Here is a 26,751-nt window from a genome sequence, read left to right on the forward strand (position 1 = left end):
ATCTTATATTGTCGTGACATTTCGACCACTCGTCGAGTTTTCACACTACCGAACCGAAAATATTTTATTTTGAAAATGGTATTTATAATACCCCCATAATCCGATAAAACCTTCGTAATTAATGAATTACGCTTTATTTTATTCATTTACTAAATTTTACACTAATCAACTCATAATTAGCTTAAGTAAGATTATAATCTTACTCCACTATCCATATAATCATAAAATATGTCCAGTTAAATATAATTATAATTTCTGAAATATTACATCTAAACTACAAAAAATACACATACAACCAAAGAAAAATTGTTAGGAAGAAACTAAAATTATCCATCATAAAAAAATACACATGAATAAGTAAACAACAAAAAATATCTATTGAACAAAAATATTTTGAAAACCACTTAAAAATAACATAAAAATAACAAAAAAATACACACATATATACAATAAAAAATTGTGTTGAATAAACTAAAAATATATACCATAAAAATGTACATAAATTAAACAACAATTGTAAAAAAAACACATAAAAATAACAAAAAGGCAACTATTAAACAAATAAATAACAACATTAAAAAAAACTATAAAACAACTATAAAATAACAAAAAGACAGTTATAAATCAATAGAAAAATATCAAGACACCAACCTTGTTAAAATATACAAATCATTCATAAATTAACTTCGAATAAACTACAAAACATCCAAAAAAAACATTTTTTTTTTATCAATCATGTAAAAGAGAGAAAGATATAAGAAGAGTGCTTTCAATTTTTTTTTAGGATAAAGAAAGACTGTTAAAAAAATTATGAGAAAAAATGTGAAAGTAAAAGACTTAAAGGTTAAAAGAAATTAATTAAGATTTTTTTATAAAATGTGATTAATTAAAAAAAATAATATGAAATAGTTTGAGTGCGAATAATAAAAAAATGTAAATAAAAGAAAAAGAAATATAATAAGTGTTTGTATTTTTTTTAAAAAAATAATAATAAATAAAATTTTGTGAGAGAATGAAAAAGTGTTAGAAAAAAAATTATATAAAATATACACTTATTATATATATATATATATATATATTTATTTATATATATATATATATATATATATAAAAAGCTAAAACAAAAGTTAGCGTGTAAAAAAGATAGAGAGAGAGAGAGAATTGGAACAGTTGGTGTGTTCCATTAATACTATGATCAAGTATTTAAATGAGTATTAACAAAATTACTGGTTCAATTCTACATTCTCTTGTATGTATAGAAACCTCCATTAAAGTGTCTTACTACACTAGTAACTCGAATCTAAGTTACATGTATTCATAATACTAGTAGATAATATTAGCAATAATTTATTTGATGATTTTGTAATTTCATTTTACTGTGAACTCTTTAAGTTTACTATCTCAGTCAAGATCCTCCAATGGCAAGTATGAGACTGAGATCCACATTAATAAATTTTGGAATTTTATAATATTTACTTATTGTTATTTTCATATAATATTGTCTACATATAAATTAAAAAGATGAATAATTTTATCATTATTATTATTTGTTTATTTTAAATTACAAACATAAATAAAAATAATAAAAAAAAGACAATTTCACACAAAGTTATCAATTTTTAGTTATCTTTCCAACGATATCCATTTCATTGAAATATTATTCTAGGGTTTTGAAAACCCAAAATAATAATAAAAAAAACTCTAAAACCTCAAAAAAAAGATGCAAGAGAATAGGATGAAGAAAAAACACACGTAAAGACTTAGCACGAATCGAATCGACCCTGATAGTCAACATTTGGATTAGTTTCAATCAACTAAATTTGAGAATCTAAATTTTTATAGTAAATAAAAGCAAGCATGCATTCTAGTATGGTTCATAGAGCAACAAACAAGGAATTGTAAAAGTGCAAGGAAAAGTTACTTACTCAGTGCTTTTTTAGTTGGCTAAAACTTCTTGGCAAAAACGATCCGATCATAGATGAACAATGTAGATTACTCAAGAACAACTCTTTCTCCTTGCTCCGAAAATCTTCAAATGGCTAAAAAATTACAAATGAGTATTTTTTTGATCTTATTTATGAGGTCACTGAGGGGTATAATGGTCATTAAATTTAAAATGTTGATTTCCCCTCCCCTCCCAAAAAGTGAAGAGTCCATTATACGGGGATGCGTATGGCTGTCGGTGCACGATCTCAGTGCGGATTCCCAAGGGAAAGCAGTTAATGTAGAAATTTGAAAGGACAGACAGAGATTTGCACACCTTGGGTAGGAATAACGTCCCATCATGCAGGCACGTGGGTACAAATGCGTGTCACCTAGCCATGCAACGTGTAAGTTCAGGAAGTACCCGGCCCGTACGACCAGAAGTTCTCACGTGGACTTGGGGAGAAAATATTATCCCGAAATTTGCACGGATAATGTGACACTTGGCAAGATGACACGTGGCATGAAAGTTTGACCTTTGGACGAGTGTTGCACCGGGGATGTACGAGCAAGGCAAGACAATGCCGAATTAAATTGAAGTATAAATGCTCAAAGTGATTATCACCCAAGCGCGCTTAAAATCTTACCTCGCGTCGAGCGATGCAAGCAAGCTGCGTAACGCGAATGTCCAACCTGAGGAATTCGTTGAAAATATTTCAGTATACTTCCCTTAACCGTTTCCACAAAATTAAGACCAATATAAAATTTCTATTTTCATGAGATTTGACTGAACTAAATAAGAAAATCATGGGATTCATATTCAAATCTGCACCGATCTTTCTCTTATTATTTTGAGACTAAATGTATTCCTTCTCCCATATAAATAGTGAGGCTAATTTACTATTGAGGGGGCCAACTTTTTATGCACTTTACAAAGAGAAAACACTCTGCAACATACTTGTAACCTTTTAGAGAGATATTGAAAAACTTACTTGGTGAGACCTTGTGATCTTAATATTCTTTCATAAGCAATACAATAAAAAGGAGAGTAGGCTATTACCAAATTAAGGGGCCGAACCTCTATAAATTTCGTACGTCGTTTATGTTCTTAAATTATTAATATAGTTATTCTTATCACTTTAATTGATTCAATGGCGTTGGCTAAAAGCGATATCAATAAATATTAAATACATTATATTGAAAATATTATCATAATAAACATATTAAATTAATAATAATATTATAAACATTAATAGTAATAATAATCAACATATTTTAACATAAAAAAATTTAAACATGTTGATATTTTTTAAAAAATTCGTATTAAAATTTATAATAAACACATCATTTTAATAATATATCAAAATATAAATATTAATTTATATATTTATGTCTTTTAACTCTATTCATTTACTTTTAGAAATTAATTAAAAATAATCAACATGTTAAAATTATAAATATATATACACATATGTATTAGTTTAATATTATGTGCAATGTACTTATACTTAGTTATATTCTTAATTTTTATTTTAATTATATATATTTTTAGTTGTATAATTAGTTTTTTTTGGATGTTATTCAATAAAAAATTATTTTTTATTAAAAAATATTTAATTTACGTGTTATTTATAAAAATAAATCATAATAAAATTCAATTTTTTTTTGTTAATTATAATTTTAGTTTAATTACTGTAATACTTTTAATTTTATAATACTTTTCATTGTTTTTGAAATGTCATACACTTTTTTTTTTTTTTAAATAATAATAAAAATATTTTTTTTTTTTTGGTAAAAAAGTGATAATAGAAATAGAAATATGTATATATATATATTTTAAATATATGTAATGGATTTAAATTTTAATTGCAATATTAAAAAAAACTTTATGTTATAAAATATATTTTTTTAAGAGGTTATAAAACACATTTAATATCAGATAAAAGATAACAAAGATATGTATAGTAAGTTTAAATTTAAATTGTAATATTCTAAAAAGAGAACAACATTTTTATTATACAGTCACATTTAATATAATATATATTTATATTTTTTTATTATTTGTAAATATTTAAATATTTAATTATTTTTGTATCGCGTATTGAACCTTAAAGCTTTTACGAGTTTCAAAATTTTTTACCACACTACACCAAAAGTACTAAAATTATTATTTTGATAATAATTAATATATTTATATAAGGGTCCTAAAATTTAATTTTATCTTAAATCTCATATATAGGCGTAGTCAGGAGCGGACCCACATAGAAGCGAGACAGGATAATCACCTCCCTTGAAAAAAAAAAAATTATATAAACATAATGATGTTCATAAAATAGCTGATTCAATTCAATTTGCACGATCCAATCCAATCCAATCCAATTTGTAAAGCGCGGATATCCGCACTTGTGCGGATTGGATTGGATTGGAAAATTCAAAATTCACACTTGTGCAGATTGAATGTTGATTGACATGTAAAAGTAACCGATCTAATCCAATCTACACATATTTATAAAAAAATTAAAAAATTATATATACAAATAATATTTTAATATAAAGAAAATAGTAATTTAAAAGTCTAATACATATACTACAATTATATTTCAAATTTTAATAGATCAAATGTATATTCTATTCTTATATATAATTTTTTTGTACATACAATTTAAAATAAAATAAAATATTTCTTTATATATTCAATTTTTTTTATTCTTTTGAATTTGTTATTTGCTATTTTATTTATTTTAATGTGTTATTGAAGACATAAAATAACTATAATTTATTTTATTTTGTTGCTAGTTATGTGATAAAAAATATTTTTTTTCATAGATATTAGTAATTTAATATTAAAAAGTAATAAATCTAAAATAACCGATCCAATCTGTATTTTTGCGGATTGGATTAGATTGAATTTGAGCTATTGTGCGGATTGAATTGGATTCAAAAAATAAAATCTGTACTTAGTGCGAATCGGATGCACTATGAGCAAAAAAGTATAAATTAAATTGGATGAACACTTTTATAAATACATTTTAGTTAATTACGACATATATTTGTAATAAAAGATAATTTTTATAAATATAATATTGATCTTGGTGTAATGGTTAAACTAAATTACATATAGAATAAAAATCATGAATTCAAATATATCTTACAATTACGTCCCCCTCAGTTTAAATTGAGAGTCCGCAACCACATCTATTAAATAGAGCTCTCACATCACGTCACAATGTGTATATAAATAGAATTATCGTGTGGGTGAGGTAGTGGAACATGTATTAATAACATTAATGGTTGAACAACAACCGCACTGAACTACTTATTTGCCACGAGGGTAGTAAGAAGAAGTGGATGATCAACTTAATTAATTCAACATGGTTTGGTCCATTTGGTATTGGTGATGTTAATGTTAGTGTTAATTAGTACTTACTCAAATGCTTTCTTCATTTTGTTATGACAAGTTGAAACTTTTCAATACATTTTCACACACACACACCATGGAAAAATCACACCAAAAAAATTAGTTTTCTAATATAGTAGTGCTACTCAATATCACGCAATAATTATTTGTTTTCTAATGACTAAAACAATCACCATCATACAATTCCAATGACAAACTAATAAAATCAAAGTTTGCCCACATTTACAAAACACTTACAATTGTTTGTTGTTGTTGTTTTTTTTTTTTTTTCCAATAATTTCGAGTCACACTTTGTTAAAATTAATATTCAACTAATTTTAGGGGTAAAACAATTACCTTATGATGATATTAGCAGCCCAAAAATATCAATGTATATTATGGTCATATTCCAGTATATATATATATATATTTATATATATATAATTTTTTATTAATTATTGTTGTTGGTGGTTCTTACAGTGTTATTTTGCGTTTTGCGAATGGTGTTACCCACACACGGTGACTAGTATAAGAGAGTGTATGAACGGATGTTTATCCACGATTTTTTAATTTTTCTGTAACAGTAGATTTATTTTAATGAATTGCATTTTTTATTAAAAATATATATATAGAAGGTTTAAATAATTATATCAAATTTGTAGTCATGAATATTACATTTATTTTTAGTCATTAAATTGTTATTAAATAGTTGTGATTAATTTAGAAATTCAATAAAAAGAAATAATAAAATTATTTAGTATCTTATATTTTTTATAAAATTATCTGGTGCCTTATAATTAAAATTATTCTGTACAGAAATTATAAATAACAATTTTATTATATTGTTCAAATTTAAATATGTAATTATAGGTATATTTTAGTAGTTTCACATTTCTCTCCACAAAAAGAAAATCCCATATTTAAAGCTTCCTCCCAATATAAAAAAAAAATTAAATAAATATAGAGTGCAAAATATACTTATTTCATATTACTAAATTTATGTTTGGTGATAAAATAGTGTTTATATTCAAAATTAATTATTGCAATAAAAAATGAATTTAATTGAAATACATGTAAGTTGTATGAGTGCGTAGTAGGGTCGATCTTAAGTATAGGCGGACTAAACCCGTGGTTAGGTCTACACCTTTCAAAGACCTAAAATAGAAAATAAAAAATTGCATTAGACTTTTATTTAAATAAAATTAAATACATTATAAATAACAAATATTCATAGCTTGATTGGTTGAGTGTATGATACATTAAAATAGTGTGAATTTGAATCTTATAATACTCTTTATTATTTTATTTTTTTTACATATTTCTAAAAATAAGGATTCTAAAATTTAAATGCCTTTATGTCCATATATTTTCTAGTGAGTAGCAAAGGGACCGTGTGGCAGTACGTGTCGGTTTCACAACCAGAGTGTGAGTTTTTGGTTTGTTGTTGGAAGAGTTTTAAGACGATTGGCTCAATAATTCTTTCATTGCGTGCCACAAACAACAAACCATAAATATATTTTAAGTACATTATTTGAATTGAGAAATGCTAAAGGCCACTAGTAGTGTCTAGCACCTCTTGTGTGTCAATATCGTTATTGGTCAAATTAAGTATCGGGTCCCATATAATTTAATATAATAGTTTTTACGGAATATCGCTAGCCAATCGCAACGCGATATGTCGTGAAGATCTTTGAAAGCCATTTAGTACAAAATAGCATATCTTTCATTTGAATTTGTACCACTACATATCCATCATCTTATTATTCCCACCAAATATATCACAATAAATACATGCCATGTACATAAGTGGCAATCCCAATTCACATCCTACTTGGCATCTTAACTTGGCATTTAACCCATCACTCGTAACAGTTTTTTTAAAATAAAGAAATTTTAAAAAATTTAAAAAATTGTACTAAAAACATGATACTGTAAATTCTTTTTTTCTTTTTTTTTGTTATTTTAAAATTGCTTTAAATTTTTTTATTCATGCTCTACAATTATAGAATATTATTCCTTGCTCTAAATATATTTTATTATTATGTAATATTATAATTTAGAGAAAGAAAATAGAGAAGAGATGAGAATTTTCTGAATGTTTTATTCCAATAGATGATCTCCTATTTATACACATACAAGAGTCAAATATTAAGAAACTAAGAGAAAGGGAAACTAAGAAAAAGGGAATGTTGATTACATTAATAGTAATAAATAAAAGATTTGGACATCCACATAATTAATACTATTTATAACACTCTCCCTTGGATGTCCATAATAATTGCCTCATTAAAAACCTTGTCGAGAAAACCCAGTGGGACAAAACTCGGTCAAGGAAAAAGAGTGCAATATGAAATTACTCCCCCTCATTTTGGCATTCGTGGAGATCCTTTAATCGACGCATTCCAATCTTGTGAACCATCTTCTCAAAAGTTGATGTTGGTAATGACTTCGTGAATAAGTCTGCAAGATTATCGCTTGATCGAATTTGTTGAACATCGATATCACCATTTTCTTGAAGATTGTGTGTAAAGAAGAATTTTGGTGAAATATGTTTAGTTAAATAGTCTCCTTTAATGTACCCTCCTTTAAGTTGAGCGATGCAAGCGACGATATCTTCATAGAGAATTGTTGGTACTTCTTTATTAGATGTTAATCCACATGTTCCTCGAATATGTTGTGTCATTGATCTTAACCAAACACATTCTCGACTTGCCTCGTGAATTGCAAGTATCTCAGCATGATTTGAGGAAGTAGCCACCAGAGTTTGCTTTGTTGATCGCCTGGATATAGCAGTGTCACCGCAAGTGAACAAATAGCCAGTTTAAGATCTGGTTTTATGTGGATCAGATAAATATCCTGCATCTGCGTAGCCAATAAGTTGTGACCCACAATTATTAGAATAGAATAATCCTTTATCAATAGTATCCTGGAGATAGCGGAGTATGTGCTTAATCCCTTTCCAATGTCTATATGTTGGAGCAGAACTAAATCTTGCTAATAAATTGACAGAGAAAGCTATATCAGGTCTTGTACAATTAGTAAGATACATCAATGCTCCTATTGCACTAAAATATGGTACTTCTGGACCAAGGAGCTCTTCATGTTCTTTTCTAGGTTGAAAAGGATCTTTTTCTACATCAAGTGACCTAACTACCATTGGGCTACTCAATGGGTGTGATTTATCCATATAAAACCGTCTCAAAATCTTTTCAGTATAAGTTGACTGATGAATGAAAATTCCACATTTTAAATGCTCAATTTGTAGACCAAGACAAAATTTTGTTTTTCCTAAATCTTTCATTTCGAACTCTTTCTTTAGATATTCCACGACACGAAAGTTTTTCAGGAGTTCCAATAATATTCAAATCATCAACATATACAGCAATGATAACAAACTCAGGACTTGAACTTTTTATAAAAACACATGGGCAAATAGGATCATTTTTATTTCCTTCTTTTAATAAATATTCACTAAGTCGATTGTACCACATGCGTCCTGATTGTTTTAATCCATACAATGATCTTTGTAATTTAATTGAGCACATTTCTCGATTGCTTGAATTATATGCATCAGGCATCTTAAATCCTTCAGGGATCTTCATGTAAATATCACTATCTAGTGATCCATATAAATAAGCTGTGACTACATCCATTAATCGCATATCGAATTTTTCACTCACGATCGAGCTAACCAAATATCTTAATGTTATTGCATCCACCACGGGAGAATATGTCTCCTCATAATCAATACCGGCCTTGGAGAAAAACCTTGAGCTACAAGTCTTGCTTTGTATCTCACAACTTCATTTTTCTCATTTCTTTTACGTAAACATACCCATTTGTATCCAACGGGTTTCACACCTTCAGGTGTTTGGACTATAGGTCCAAATACTTTGCGTTTAGCAAGTGAATTCAATTCTGCTTGAATTGCTTCTTTCCATTTTGGCCAATCTTTTCTATTTTGACATTCTTTGATAGATTTAGGTTCAAGATCTTCGTTTTCATTCATAATTTCTAGCGCTACATTATAAGCAAAAATATTGTCGACAATTACTTCGAGTCGGTTCCATTCTTTTCTTGTATTGACATAATTTATTGAGATCTCATTATTGCTAATATTTTCAGGTACCTGAATCTCTTCAAGATATTTGTTTATGTCAACATCTTCCTCGAAATTTTCAGCCTCTTCATTAGGGCCATCTTGATTATTTGCTCCCTTTCTTTTTCGAGGATTTTTATCTTTGGAACCGATTGGTCTACCACGTTTCAAACGTGCTTTAGAATCATTAATTAATTGTCCTTCTAGGACTTCAATTCGAATTGGAGCATTTTCAGCTGGAATATGTGATTTTGTAATTTTCTTTGGGTCAGTGAATGCATTTGGTAATTGATTTGCAATATTTTGCAAATGAATTATTCTTTGAACTTCAAGTTCACATTGATTTGTACGAGGATCAAATTGAGATAATGATTGTGCATTCCATATAATTTCTTTTTCCAGCTGTTTCTTTTCCCCTCCCCCTAAAGCTGGGAAACTTGTCTCGTCAAAATGACAATCAGCAAAACGTGTTGTAAATACATCTCCAGTTGTGGGTTCGAGATATTTAATGATAGATGGAGATTCATACCCAACATATATTCCCAGCCTCCTTTGAGGACCCATCTTTGTTCGTTGTGGTGGAGCAATCGAAACATATCTTGTACAACCAAAGATTCTTAGATGGGAAATATTTGGCTCACGACCAAAAGCCAATTGTAGTGGGGAGAATTTGTGATATGATGTTGGCCTAATGCGTACAAGTGTCGCAGCATGTAAAATAGCATGTCCCCAAGCTATAATTGGGAGTTTTGTTCTCATAAGTAATGGTCTTGCGATTAATTGGAGGCGCTTAATAAATGATTCTGCTAGACCATTTTGTGTATGTACATGAGCAACATGATGTTCAACATTTATCCCTATTGACATACAATAATCATTAAAAGCCTGTGATGTAAATTCATCAGCATTATCAAGGCGGATTGTCTTGATTGCATAGTCTGGGAATTGTGCTCGTAATCGGATTATTTGAGCAAGCAATCTTGCAAATGCTACATTACGAGTAGATAATAAGCAAACATGTGACCATCTAGTTGATGCATCTATCAATACCATAAAATATCTGAATGGTCCACATGGTGGGCAAATAGGCCCACATATGTCGCCCTGAATTCGTTCAAGAAATCCAGGGGATTCAATTCCAACCTTTACCGGTGAGGGCTTAATGATTAACTTTCCTTGAGAACAAGCAGCACATGAGAACTCACTGGATAAAAGAATCTTTTGGTTCTTCAATGGATGACCATGTGAGTTCTCTATTATTCTACGCATCATAATTGAACCGGGATGGCCTAACCGGTCATGCCAAATAACAAATAAATTTTTCTGGTTTGCGAACTTCTCGTTCCCAATAACATGAGTTTCTATTGTACTTATACGTGTAACGTACAAACCTGAAGACAAACCAGGTAATTTTTCTATTATGCATTTTTTTCTTGAAACAATAGATGTAATGCAAAGATATTCAAAATTATTTTCGTCTATTGTCTCAATATGATATCCATTACGACGTATATCTTTGAAACTCAACAAATTCCTTTTTGATTTGGTGGATAATAAGGCATCATCTATAATAATTTTTGTTCCTCTAGGCATCAATATAATGGCTCTTTCGGAGCCTTCAATTAAATTTGCAGTGCCTGATATTGTATTAACATTTGCCTTCATTCTTGATAAATTTGAAAAATATTTATCACTTCTGAGTATTGTATGAGTGGTTGCGCTATCCACCAAACACATATCATCACCATTATTTGTAGAATCATGTATAGAATGACAAATGTCCATTACTTCATTAACAAAAAAAAACATAATAAGTTCAAAATATAAATGCTTAAATAATAAAAGTTCATTACATAAATATGCTAAATAAAATAAACACCTTAAAGTAAATAAATAATAATAAAAAAAAACATAACAAAGAAAAGTGACTAATTGTGGACATTCCCATCTCCATTATCGATATTCATGTTGTTATTAATGAGATCTTCATTAAAAAAATCTGCAACATCTAAGTGTGTAATATCCAAAGGCTCTTTGAGAAAACCATCATCTTGATAGGCAAAATTTGCTTCTATTTTCTCCTTTCCTTTCACAGATGCTTGATAAAGATCAGCAAGGTGTTTTGCCGTACGACAAGCACGTGCCCAGTGTCCTTTTATTCCACATCTGGAACATAAATTTTCAGAATTTCTATGATTATTATTTTGAGGACCTTTTCCCTTGTTCTCAGTAGTTGTGCTTTTCATTGGAGTATATGAATTTTTATTTTGACCATTACGATGCCAAACATTGCTTCGACCGCGATCGCGACCACGACCGCGACTTTGATTATGGTCACGACCACGTCTATTACTTCGATTATGATCACGACTACGACTATGATTATGATTGTCAGCAATTGTAGCATTCACTTCAGGGAATGGAGCGGATTGATTGGGCGAGATTCATGATTTTTCATCAAAAGTTCATTATTCTGCTCAGCTACTAGAAGACATAAAATCAATTCTGAATATTTTTTAAAATTTCGCTCTCTATATTGCTGTTGTAGGAGCACATTAGAGGCATGAAAAGTAGTATATGTTTTTTCTAACATTTCATAGTCAGTAACTTTTTCTCCACACAACATTAATTTAGAAGTGATATTAAACATTGCAGAGTTATAATCACTTGCGGTTAAAATCTTGCAACCTCAGGTGCAACCAATCATTCTTAGCCTTTGGCAATATGACAGTTTTTTTATGGTCATATCTTTCTTTCAAATTTTGCCAAAGCACAAGAGGATCTTTTACGGTTAAATATTCAGATTTTAACCCCTCATGGAGATGATGGCGAAGGAAAATCATAGCCTTGGCCTTATTTTGTTTTGTTTCAGTATTTTGATCTTTGATGGTGTCTCAAAGACCCATAGCATCTAAATGGATTTCAGCATCAAGAATCCATGACAAATAGTTTTTTCCAGAAATATCAAGTGCCACAAAATCAAGTTTTGCAAGGTTTGCCATGGATAAAACTATATCAATATGAAGTGTAAATTATTAGACATATACATAAACTTTGAAAAAAAATACAACAAAATATAGTACAATATAGAATAAGATAATAAGAGTAAACAATATAATATGATAAACAAATCAACACACATATATAATATATAAGCATCTATATAGATATATATAAGCATAGACATATATTGTATAAATATTAATTCATTAAAAAATATGGCTAACTCGAATGTGTTTCAGTCAGATGAGTATATATATATACATATATATATTTAGTGTATCATGACTTTGAAGCAATTCGAGATCACATAACAAAAACATTGTCATACCTTGGTTAGAGGCTCGTGCTGATAACGTATTATGTAATATTATAATTTAGAGAAAGAAAATAGAGAAGAGATGAGAATTTTCTGAATGTTTTATTCCAATAGGTGATCTCCTATTTATACACATACAAGAGTCAAATATTAAGAAACTAAGAGAAAGGGAAACTAAGAAAAAGGGAATGTTGATTACATTAATGGTAATAAATAAAAGATTTGGACATCCACATAATTAATACTATTTATAACATTTATTAATTATTTTAGTTTTAATAATTATTTTTGTATATGGATATGTGTATATATTAATATTATATATTTGAAATGAATATAATATAATAAATTTTAAATAAGGCTAATTAGTAATTTTTCCCCCCAAACTTTGACATGTACCAAATCATGACTCCTGAACTTTTTTGGCCGTTAAAAATTCTTCTGAACTATTGAGATTGTTAGATTTAAGGACTTTTGTCTAATTTTAGTAAAAAAATTCTAACATGAATGAAAGTTCAGGGGACATGATTTAATACATATCAAAGTTTAAGGGGCATGATTTGGTAGACTTCAAAGTCTAGGTAGCATGGTTTAGTACATAAACAATCACTGAAATAGTATAATTGAATGAAATTAGACAAAAGTCCTTAAATTTAACAATCTCAATAGTTTGAGGAGAATTTTTAACGGCTAAAAAAGTTCAGGGGGCACGATTTAGTATATGTCAAAGTTCAAGGGAAAAATTACTAATTAGCCAATAATAAATAACTTTTTGGTGATGTATTTTAAAAAAAACTAATGTATGGTGTAATATAAAAGTGTGATGTAAATTAGAAAAATATTAAGTTTTGATGATGTATTTTAAATATAGAGTAAAGAAACGTTAAGAATGCTCTTAAATTGACAAACATAAATTAAGAAAGTTTGCCATCAAAAATAAAGATCATGAGATTAAATGTATACCAATTGAAACTTAGAGCATTCTCAATAGATGATTTAAAATAGTTTCTTAGCTAAAATTTTAAAGAATTTAATAAAATTGTACCTCCAACAAGTGAGATAAATGGTGAGCTAAAATAGCTCATAACTAGTCAGGTAACTCTAGTGGCGACGAGCTAAAAATATTATAATTATTTTATCTTTCTCTCATTTTTTTAATTATTTTTTTATTATTTCATTACTCTTTTTGTCCTTTTTTATTTTAATTAATAAAATACATGTAAAATATATTATTTAAATAATGAAAAAAAAATAAAGAAACTGATGTATGTTGTAATATATAAATATATAAGGTAAAATAGATAAAGTGGTATTTTAGTGAAGTATTTTAAAAAATAAAGTAGAGAAGCTATTAGAAGTGCTCGTAAAGGAGTTTGGCCACAAATTTCTCAATTAATTATTTCTCCTTTTCTGCAAGAATTTATTACCAGATAAAATTTTCTTGACTACAAGAACCATCTCCAATGATAATTTTCTAATTAAGATTTTTTTTTGAGTGTACGTAATGGTATTTTTACAATTAATTAATAGCTTATAGCTTAAAGGTCTTGGCTTCGAACTCATGACCTCTCCCTTTTTCCATCCCTCCCTCACCACTAAGCTAGCCTTAGTGGCTTTTAGGATCTATTACTACTATAGTATCTCCAATAATACTCTCTAAACACACTCTTAGACTATATTTAAGAAGGACGGAGACTAGAATAGATGAAGAGTAGGAGAGATGGAAAGGATAGTTGCTCTCCATTGTATTATTTGGTATGAGAATAAAATTAATTAGAAGGATAGAGAGTAAAATAAATATTAAAATTATTATTTTATTACTTTTAATATTATTATATATTAATTTTTAAAGGATAAAATAGACATTTTATATAAAACTTTTTGTCTTTTCTTGAAATCCCTTATTAGTCTCTCCCTCCATCTCTCCTCTCCCTTCCTCTCTCCTTCTTGCCAAACAAAAGAAATTTTCAATTCCTCTATCTCTCTCCCTCCACCTTTGCCCTCCATCCTTCTCTTTCCGCTATCAAACATAGTGTTAGTGACAATAGGAAGCGAGTCTTAAAAAATGGAGTGCTATCGTTAACTAACTATTTCAATGTCTTTGTCAATCTCCGCATTTGATAATATATGTTAGAATATTTTTTTCTATTATTTTTTTTGTTATGTTTTTTCATGACAATGTTTGTCATATAGTTACAACATGAAACATATAAATTTTTAAAAACTCTTGATAGTTTACAGTATCGACAACATAGTTTTTTATATTTAAATTTACCACGTATTTTCAAAAATCATTGTAATTGTGTGATATATTTAGTACAACACTCTTCATATAAAATTTAACACTATTTCATTTAACCATATTTGCTTTTACAAAATTATAAATAATTTGAAAATTACATTATAGATTTTTGGGTTGGAGTCCCCATAATAAGAAATACGGATTTTTTTAAAAAATATAAAAATAATAAAAATATTATAAAAATATAGTCTGTACGAAATTTTCAATATTTTTATGAATTTAGATTTTATTTACATAAAACATGATCTTTCAATGCCTTTTTATATTGGACTTTTGTTATTTTTTGTTATTTGTATATTATTTTGTATGTTCTTTTGTTGTTATTTTTATGTGATTTTTTTGTTGTTTTCTTGTATTTTTATTAAATATGGTAAAAAAATGTAAAAAAAAAAAAAAAACTTTAAACGTATAAAAATTTTACAAAAATTAATATTTTATGTAATTATTCTTAAGAAATATTCCAAAAAATATTTTACAAGAGTAGTACACATTTTACTAAAATATTTTATAATTTCTTTATATACCAAAAATAATAGGAAATAACATATATTAAGGGCAAAAATGATGCTTCTACGTAAAGTGATACTCTAATTACCAAAAATATTTGTTCGTTATTCGAATAGGTTGGGGTTGATGATGTAAAGTTCTAAAATACTTTGATTAAGTTCTCTATACGTATTGATTCTTTCTTTGCCCTCCATATAAATATATAGTCATATATTTGTATTATTGCTATGATTTAAGGCTATTTTAACAACAAAACCAGTGCAATGTTTGGATTTTGCTAGTTTTGTTTTGTTACTTTGTAATAGATATTGTGTTACTTATTAATCCCCTTTTTAATAATTTATTTATTTATATGCACAATCCACGACATATTATATATATATATATATATATATATATAAGAGTAGTTCACGATATATTTGTGATTATCTTTTGGTGTTGAGCAACTTATAACGTGTATAATATAGCAATGCTCATTGCTAAAAGTTGTGTTGTGTCAATGTAATTATGCTAAATTTAATAAATATTTAGTGCGTGTTTGAAAAGTCATCCGAGAACTAGAATTGGAAAGTCATCTGAGAATTAGAATTAAATGTAATTGAAAGTAATTATACAGTTTAGCGTGTTTGTTAAAGTACGTAATTACACTATAATTGTATAATTGAAAGTAATTGGGAAAGTCTCAGTCACTCTCTTCAGTTCTCATACCCCATGAAAATCGAGTGTAATTACATTGTGTAATTATATACTCAAAATAATTTTAATTCACAAAAAGGTCTCATTTATTGTTAACGAAATTCTGAGTTAAAAATTAATGCTTTCATTAAGCCCTTTTTTAAAAATTAAGACTTTGAAAAAATGCATCTCCCCACAAGGAAAAACTCAAATATTTTCCCACCATGGAAAATAATTTACAGAATGTTAATATTGAATAATGAGAGACGGTGCATCGCCCTAGGAAAGAGCCTCAAGGGACTCAACCTCAAGAAGGCCAAAATGGAAGAAGACGTCCTACTAAATGGGATTTCAAAAGAGAGGTAAATGAGAAAGAGATTCCAGAAAGGAGAAGTTCTGATGCTTATGACCCCACTAGATATGTTCCAATTATGGAACTGGAAAATCGTCAACTTCAGCAGAGACTCGCTGAGTCAAACTGAAGAAACGAGGAACTAGAGTGCGTGGCTGCTGCTGCACGAGTATTCCTGAATGATGCACCACTTGTGCAAGACGAACCTCCAGTTAGATGACTATGAGGAAGACCTCACGAGTCACGAACTAGAAGTACACGAGGTCGCAATGTCAGAGAATAATCCAAATAACCCAGATCAAGAACACACGAGGTTTATGACAAACACGAGGATCTATTATTATAAAGTCATGCCATTTAGATTGAAGAATGCAGGACCTACTTACTAGCATCTTGTAAATGGAATGTTGGAGCATCAGATAGGGCGCAACGAGATCTATGTATAGATAATATGTTGGTAAAGTCAGTAAAAAATGAAGACCATGTGAATGATCTTGCAAAATATTTCTCAATATTGAGAAAATTCAAAATGAAATTAAATCCAAAACAGTGTTCTTTGAGAGTATCTTCGATCAAAAATTATTATGACTTGGTCAAATCACATTACTCACGTATCTTATTCATGGTTATTTATTTAATATTATATTTTATTAAATCTCAAACATGTAGTTAGTCATAATTATTGTGATGTAAATCACGGTAGAAAATAATTATGAACATGATCAAAATATTGAAGTCCTAAGATTAGTCAGTGCATTAGATTTACAGTAACTAGCTAATCTATGATAAGTTCTACTTACACAAGTTAAGTGTTAAGTTCTTTCTAGAACTTTGGTGAAGTAGATATATAAGAGCAAGGGTATTTATTACATTGGACTGGACCGATCTTGACTTAATGTTAGATAGCATAATGTATTATTAGCTAGCTAATTTAGTCAGATCACTAATATTGACCGTAGGTCAATTTAACCTCAACTTTGAGTGATAAGCATTCTAATTCATTAAATTATTGAGTTCCTTGGTGTGTTCATTAACATCTTACTCTACGGACTAGTCCATACTTTGGATTAGGAACTTAGTAGTTTAATTGAGTAAGAGTGTTTATCGTAGATATGAAAATCTATAGTTTCAATTAATGGAAATGAAATGGTAATTTCCTTATAGCTCAGTTCAAGGAGTTTAAATGAGTGAGATCTCACTTCAGTAGCAATATCGTATTGAAATTTCATTTACAAAGAAGTAAGTGTTTTAAGGATAAAATACTCTTAGGAATAGAATGGTAACTTTATATTCCACTTATGTAAATCACCTATAAAGAGTAGCTATTGATGGTTATAACAATAAATAAGGCATCTGCATAACGCATCCATCACATTTTGGAATGCATCAAAGTCTAAAAACTTCCCGTAAGAAATCGTGACACTAAGCACCACCGATGATTAATAACTAACTCTTCCTCTTCTACCTCATCATCTAGCAAGAACTCATCCTATTTGTTCTCTAATTGAACCCCAGCCCATTTTTCCCCAATCTCCTGAAAGATCGAAAAGTTGAAAGAACACAACAAGATCACAAAATACACAACTCCCTAATTGGAGAGGAAAACAAATTAACATGTCAAAAGACACGACAAATTGTTCTTCACTTATTACTTTTATCACATTTTTGGTTATCAATCTGCATAGAAGCAAAGCGTTATGTAACATTTTATGTTGTTTTGGCGAAAACAAACATCTAATATTTTTGCAAGACGTTACTGCATGCATTACGTCGACTCTTAATCGACGTTAAAATATCTATATATTAGCGATAAAGCGACATCCCATTCCGATGGTAGTGTAAGCACATAATTATTTGTAAAGTAACTTTTTTCACATAGCAAATTACTCTTACTTAATATACATAAAATAACACACATATTAATCTCAATATATAATGAATGTTTTTAGTTGAAGTTTTCACCATATTTACTATTTTTTTTGCAGTTTTGGTGCATTAGTGCATACTAATCTATTATTGTTTTTTTTTCCTCTGATATTAAATATCATTGAGAAGAGACTAGAATATCACAAGCATATATATATATATGTACTTCCAACATTTATCTATATGTATACATAAATATAAATATAGTGCAATCTCACCAACTTTGCAATATAGTCTGAACTGAGCTAGAGTGGAGAGGTTTGTCCAAAATGGATAAGGAACTTTTCACACGCACCTTTCCTCAATAATAATAATATTTGATTAAATGTCAATGCTTTCATACCAAGGAAAGCATCTATCGAAATGGACATGTTATGATGTGTGTGTAATGAGTAATGAGAAATCGTTGGTAATTTTTCATTGTTTCCCCATACTGCTTAAAACAATCGTACATTAAAAAAAATGATACAAAAGGTAGCCAATAAAGACTTAAAAGATTTGTGCATAATAACTTTCATTAATTTTGGTCGTCTTTGGATTTTCTCCTTTCAATTGATTTTGATTTTGATTTTGAAAGGTAAACTCAATTGATTGTGGTTAGTGACTATGCTTTCTTATGTGAAATCTGCCTGGCTTAGCTTCTATAAGCTTCTTTTGGGCCAAACCGAGTTCGGGACCCGAAATATATTATTGAGATTTATTTTGGCATTAATAGGATAATTTTGAAAATCTGAAATTATGTGTTATATATGGGTGTGATGAAAGACTTGTTTGCCCTTGATTGCATAAATATGTTTATTATTGGCTATGGGAGTATTTTGGTAATTTGACCCTATGATGTAATATTCAACAAAATCAATCTTTGTGTAAAATGAAATGTCATTTTCTGGTTCTTTCCAGCCCTAGGCCGAACCCGTTCTCCCTCTTCCTTTCTCATTTTTTTCTCTTGAATTTTTATCAACTTGGATTTGAAGCCTTAATTTGTGAGAATTGGTGAGGTTTCTTACTCAAAGCTTAAGAGAACTTGTGGTAAGATTCTTAACCTTTTTGTTTTGCTAATTTCTAAAAGTTATAATGAATTGTTAAGTGTTATTGATGTTCATTTGGAAATTGAATGCATGTTGATTTGAATTAAGGTGAAATATGATGTTTTTGTGTTGATTGAGCTAGTAGGCTTATAGGTATTGCATTTAGCTTGATTTTGAGGGGAATTAGGGTTGTGAGGTGTGTTTGAAATCTAGGTTTGGCATGGTTTATTATTGGGTATTTTTTGTTGATTTAGAGGCTTTGTGTTTAAGTTTGTTTTATGGAGAATATATGTTGGTTTTGGTTCAAGCTTTTGTGAGTATGTTTTGAATTGGTACCTTGAGCTTTGATTAGCTTGGAATTGATGTTATATCAATTATAGGTTGTACTAGCTTTGAATTCGAGGTTATGCATGTTTTGGTTGAGATGGGATGGATTTTAGGTAAAATTTTTGACCTTAGAAAAATAGTTGTTACAAGGCCCCTCGCCGCGGCCATGACAGGGCTCGCTGCGGCGAGACCAAACTGTTGTTGCTCGCCACGACCGTGGCCCTGCTCGCCGCAGTGAGGCCTTGTTTTCTCCGGGGAATTTTAGTTTTTATTTTCGTCATAACTTTTGACTCGGAATTCCGTTTGGGATGTTCTTTATATTGTTGGAAAGCTCGTTCCGAGCTCTATATGTTTATCTAGAATTGAAATTCCATTTATATGATTATGTGAAGTTAAATTTTAGGATTAATCATATTTGTGAAATCTTGAGAATTGTGACTAGGATTACCGGCGCTTGCTCAGGAACACCTGGTGGTTTGAAATCTCCACATACTTGGGATACCAGGTAAGACAGTAGTTAGCAGGTAGAGTTAAGCGAGGTGGCGCTCATGTTTGATATTACGCTTTTGATTAAATGAGAAATCGAGATTAGGGTTATTACCCTAAAGTGAGCGGTTATATGGTCTAGGGTTATTACTCTAGTGATTAAATAATTTTGAATGCAATGCCATGCTATATGTGTTGTAATAAATAATTATGTGGGTAAGGCATAATTTGGTTAGACTCGGTAATTAAAATCGAGATAAACTAATCTAAGGCCTTATTATAAATAGACGTGTGAGAGCAACACATAGGTCTATGCTAAATAGACAGTAGATGCGGTGGCATCAATATTTATTTGCATAGAGAATATATTATTTATTATTATTTATACTGTTTTGTTGGGCTTGACTCATGGGTACTCTACAAAAGGGTAAAACTATTTGTGATCAGCCATGAGTTTGAGGGCTTAGCGGTGGATTGTACATGTTCGGGTCACACTAGACCACGCGGCTTGGGTCTACTAGCTATTGTATCTATATTCTCGGTTTTTTGCTTAGGTCGACACGTTAAAGTGACTTGTAATATTTTGTGAAAACTTTTACGGGATCCCAGATCATGTGTTATATTTTGAAATGGTTTGAAAAGTTTAAACAGTTACAAGTTAAATATTTATTCCTTAAATGTTTTAAAGTTTAAATTCAGCTCTCTTTCTAGTAATTCTGGTTTAGCGGGGTTAGGCTATGTTTATCAGAAACCGTAGCGTGCCTAATTGTTAGGGCGTTACAATAATAATACTCATAATATTAAATATGTGTTGCAGTTTAGTGGTAGTTTAATTAGTTTAATAATTAAGAGATTTAGAATTCAAATCCTAACAACTTTACTTTTTTACTAGGCCCCATTTTTTATTTTTGTCTAAGGTTTAAATTAACATAGAGCCGACCCTACATAATGTTAGATGATTTATTTTATTAAAAGGGTATGTTTGCACTTATAGTATTTAAAGGTTTTGCATACATAAATAAAATAAAAAATAAATAAAATAAAATTCATGCGACAAATTTCCTCTTAACTAGTGTTGTAAATTTGTGCATACTGTTTTTTTTTTTTTGTGTTTTTTTTAAAATATTGGTCGTCTCGTATCGTGCCTTAAAAAATGGGTCGTATTTGTCGTGCCAACATTTTCAAAAAATAGGTCCGACATGACCCCTACACCCAGTATTTTCATGTCGTGATTTACTCGTGTAGGCTCGTTTTTCTTAAACAGGTCATCCTGTTTTCATATCCAAGCTCAAAATCGTATTTTACTTTTCTATTTTTTTACAATTAATAATGAGTTAATTATTAAAGTATATGTATATTTTATACGACAATATTTTACGGACAGTCATATAAAAAAATAACTAAAATTATTAGAATTTGAATATTTATTTATAAATACTCAAATTTTTATATCATTCTATGAATAATTATAGAATTATAATTTTCAATGATATTTAAATGTTATTATTATTTAAACTTATTTATAATTGGCAAAATACATGTATTATTATTATATCTATTAAATTATAGAAATTTTTAATATTTCGTATCGTATTTTTTAGGTTTGTTGTGTGCTATATTTTTCAGTCTATCCATGTATATATATATCCTGTATTTCGTATTTTTTGTATTATATTATACTTAACCACATATATTTCATACCATGTCGTGCTAATTTATATCATTATATCGTATTTTACCCAAACTCATATTTTTTTTCGTGTTTACTCTTGCTCGTGTTTTTTGAGTTGTGTCAATTTCATGCCGTGTGAAAGAGCACTACTCTTAACCACTTCTTATTACAAAGTGAAATTTTCATAAATTGAACCCACAGCTTAAATGGAATCAAATTGTCATACAAAGATGAAATGACTATTTTAACCTCATAAGTGAAATGTGTGAGAGGGAGAGAGATTATACAATGTTTAAGAAAGATGAAATGACTATTTTGGGATGATAAATTAAGTTAATAGAGAGAGGAGAAGAATGAGAGTCATGATTGGTATGGTACTCAATTGAAGTTATGTTATGATAAGCCTCGGAGCCACGCCTCGATCATGCCGAGATTAAAACGTGCTACCACTATTCATACATACATATTACATACCAACCAACCAAAGCAGTTTCATTTACATACATACCACTATAAAATCTTTTTCTTTAATTTTTTCATGCCTGTTAAAAATTTCTTTTCTTATTTAAATTATTGAGATTGTTAAATTTAAAAAATTTATTAAATTTTATTCAAATTTATTAATAAAAATCTGACGTGAATTAAAATTTAAGGACACAATTTAGTACATATCAAAATTCTACAATAATAAAATTGAACAAAAATTAATAAAAAAATCTTTAAATTTAATAATCTACAAGGTGCAACAGAAATTTTCAACTATTTAAAAGATTCGGGTAAAATATTATAATTAACCTTATTATTATTTTTATTTATTATTTATAGTCACTATTAAAAGTAAAAATAGAAACTGTCTTCTCTTTGTGGTTTTCTATTATTTTAACACCAAAAAAGTCAATAGCCAGCCTAGGTGGGTTATTGTACGTAAATCGACAGATGTGTTTACTGCTGAGATGACCACTTTAATTAGCAGTAGACTTTTTAAAGTTTAGCAAGTTGAATCTATATATGCACTATTTATAATTTAAAGTGCTTCTTCAATACACCTCTAAAACAGTTTCACCAATGTATTTTTTTTTATTTATTTTGATATTGAAGAGAAATTTTTTAATTTATTTTTTTATAAATTATTTAAAAAAAAATTACAAAATTTTAAGAAATTTAAAAAAATTTAACGTACCGAAAATAAAGTTCAAATAGTCTATAGCATGCGTAATTTTTTATTTTATACGCGTGTTAAATAAATATTTGAACGTTATTTTCAGCGTGTTAAATTTTTTTAAATTTTTAAAATTTTGTAAAATGTCTTAAATAATTAAAATATAGAAAAATAATAAAAAAAATAAACTAAAATTTTTTCTTAAAAGCTGAACAAATATAAGTGCATCATCGGTGCACTATAAAATTTGCCAATAATTTATTCCACCAGCGTTGGAATTAATTAATTCTTTCTCTAACTTCTTTTTCATACCAATATAAAAAAGATAACAGGGTCTACCACACTAGCTCCTTAGCTGTTATATTTTCATCACCATTTTTATCCAATTAATGGAAAACCAATTCTAGTTTGATTATATTAAAATTAGATTAAGATTCAAATTTACTGTCTACTTAATCAACTACGCTGTAACATTTGTAATGGTTAACCAAATTATAGTATATTTGATTTACTCATGTTAAATATTACTTCTAAACTAAGATGTTAATGAAATATATATATATATATATGAAACAAATTTGTTAGACTTTGTTAATAATTTTACTCTTGAAATATAATTAATATTAGGAATATTTACGACGAAATTTTCTTAATATATTTGTAATTGTTATATATATGATTTTAATTAAAAAAGGGTAACAGCAAAAAGTACTTTATCTTACGATTTTATTACAACCGTACATTTTTTGGACAGTTAAGTACCAATTAAACTCGTTAAGTGTCAGCTCAGAAACACGTGGCGATATATTTTTTGAGAATAATTACATAAGGCACCATTTTTTATAAAAAAATTACATTTTTACGTTTAAAGAATTTTTCTTTTATATTTTTACGGTTTTCTATAGAAACAACATATAAACAACAAGAAAATTATATAAAAGTAACATGAAAATAACATCAAAACAACAACAAAAAATAGCATACATATAACAAAAAATCAATAACAAATTAACATGAGTACAACATAAAAATATCGTATTTTCTGTAAATAAAATCAAAAAAATCGTAAAAATATGGGTAAATACCATTTTAGACCGTGTGTTTTACAAAAATTACAGATTAGACCCTGTGTTTTGTTAAATGACAAAATAGACCCTATATTTTCTAAAATGGTAAAAATAGGACATTGAACTTAATTTTAGACAATTTTTTTTTTAATACAACCAACTTTAAGATAATTCCTAATACGAACAGATACAAAAAATGTAAACAGTTTTGTCATAGCACTTTTAGATCGAATTATAATTAATCTTCAAAATCAATTCAGGGTCCTATTTGTACCATTTTAGAAAATACAGGGTCCATTTTGTCATTTAACAAAACACAGGGTCCAATTGGTAACTTTTGCAAAACACAGGGTCCAAAATGGTATTTACCCCAAAAATATTTAAAATTCCGTAAAACTGTATTTTTGTAATTTGTTTGTTATTTTTGTGTATTTGTGAAATAATCCCTATTTTTTAAGCTTATTTAATACGTGATCCAATAATATATCGCTATATGTTTCTAAACTAATACTTAATGACTAAAAAATAGTACGACTGTAACAAAATCATAAGATAAAATACTTTTGCTGTTACTTTTTTTTTTAATTAAGATAATATGTGTAACAATTATAAATATTAAAAAAGTTTCACCATAACTATTCCTTAATAATTATATTATTTTTTTACCTCCTGCATTTTTACCATGGCCAAACTGCTGCCTCTATTTTTTTTTCATTTGAAATAATTAAAACCTGAAAAAATATTAAAAATTATAAAAATGCTAGGTTGCCCTTTAGCAATAGCAATATTTCATCTGTAGTATAGGAGGGTCCCATGCCATCATTCTTATATATATTAAAGAGTGAGTGACTCATGATAATTTTTTTTTTTTTTTGACTCTATTTGCTGAGTCAATACTTTTACTTATAAATACTCTTTTCCCTTTTAATTAATAACTCAAATAGAAAAGAAATATACAATTACACTCAAAATATATATATATATATATATATATACTACTATATTGTTACGTGCGATGCACGTATGCTATGTTTTATATTAAGTATTATATTATGAGTTTCGAAGGAAATAAATGAATAAAAAATAAATAATATTTAATTTAGAGAGATTTGAATAATAAATTTAAATTAAAGTTTTATGTCCAGTAAAAACATATTGGAAACAATAATAATAAGGTTATAATATATGTTGCATTTGTTCCAGTTCTTAAAATAATAGCAGATTGAACATATTTGACCTGGAAAAACAAATATTACAAAATTAAGAATAAGCAAAGCGTGTGTAAATTAGACAAATAAGGAACCCTCAATTCTCAAAGTCTCAATTATAAAGTAACAAAGAAGTATTAAAATTTCATCTGCTCATTATAAAGCCACATTCACTCAAAATAGCACAACAAAAGTAACAAAGAAGTATTAAAGGTGTAAATTTAACCAAAAGCAATGAGAATTAACAACTGATGATTGCATTCTGTTTCAGTAGGTGAAATTGAGAGAGAGAGGCTTTTGTTGTGTTTGCCTGTATGGGTGATGAATGGGTTAATCGTAAAGATTGTTTAATTTTTTGGGTTTAATTATTGAGTTTATTTTTTGAAATTTGAATGAAGCAGTGTAAAAAAATTTCAAAAAATTGTAGTTTGTTAGAGAGATATGTAAGTTAATCGTAAATATTATTTAATTTTTTTGGTTTAATTATTGGGTTTATTTTTTGAAACTTGAATTTAGCCGTGTAAAAAAATTTCAAAAATAGTAGGATTTGTTAGAGAGATATGTGGGTAAGATATTTTTTTTAATTTAAAAAAAGATTGTTTAATTTTTTGGGTTTAATTATTGGGTTTATTTATTTGTTAACGTTTAACGTTAACAGTCTGTTAAGTTAATCGTGTAAGGCTTAATAAAAAAAGAATCGTTAAACCAAGAATCGTTAAACCAAGAATTGCCGTTAGATAGACACTTTTAATATATAAAGATATATATAATTAATTCTTCTTATCACGGTCCTAACCAAATCCAAAAACGGCTAAAAAAAGAGTATAAGTTTTGGGTATGGTACGATAAAAAAAATGATTGTTATTAGGTATTAGTAGTATCTAACATTCTTTATAGGTATCGTGTTATGATTAGTTAGAGATATTTCTTAAAAGTTATTATCTTAAGTTGTATGAGATCCGATACTTAATTACACCAATAACAGTATAATATCGATGGATGTGCCAGATACTAATGGTATTTTTTAATATCTCTCAACAAAAAGAAAAAAAACTGAGTTTAGAATCATGAAAAATTTAAGTTTAAAGATTGCACAATATTTATATAAAGATAACAACACAAAAACACAAATATATAGTACAAAATAAAAATTAAAACCATAAATATAAAACTTTTAATTAGTAATTCATATATATTATTCTTTAAAAAAATATTTTAAAATTTCATAAATATTCTTTAAATAAAAATTAAACTATTTCAAAAATATAAAGTACTAATTTCGTCATAGGCCTATATCATTGGGG

The 26,751-nt window shown here is 28.1% G+C and overlaps 1 long non-coding RNA gene across 1 annotated transcript; it reads left to right on the forward strand.

The window, feature by feature from the left end:
* The first annotated feature begins 19,266 nt into the window (after positions 1-19,266).
* Positions 19,267-21,010, forward strand: LOC133032444 (uncharacterized). The gene is made up of 2 exons (XR_009685082.1): positions 19,267-19,529; positions 20,298-21,010. It is a non-coding gene; the product is annotated as an uncharacterized LOC133032444 (long non-coding RNA).
* Positions 21,011-26,751: the final 5,741 nt, after the last annotated feature.

This window comes from Cannabis sativa, chromosome X, assembly GCF_029168945.1.
Source record: "Cannabis sativa cultivar Pink pepper isolate KNU-18-1 chromosome X, ASM2916894v1, whole genome shotgun sequence".
Taxonomy (NCBI): domain Eukaryota; kingdom Viridiplantae; phylum Streptophyta; class Magnoliopsida; order Rosales; family Cannabaceae; genus Cannabis; species Cannabis sativa.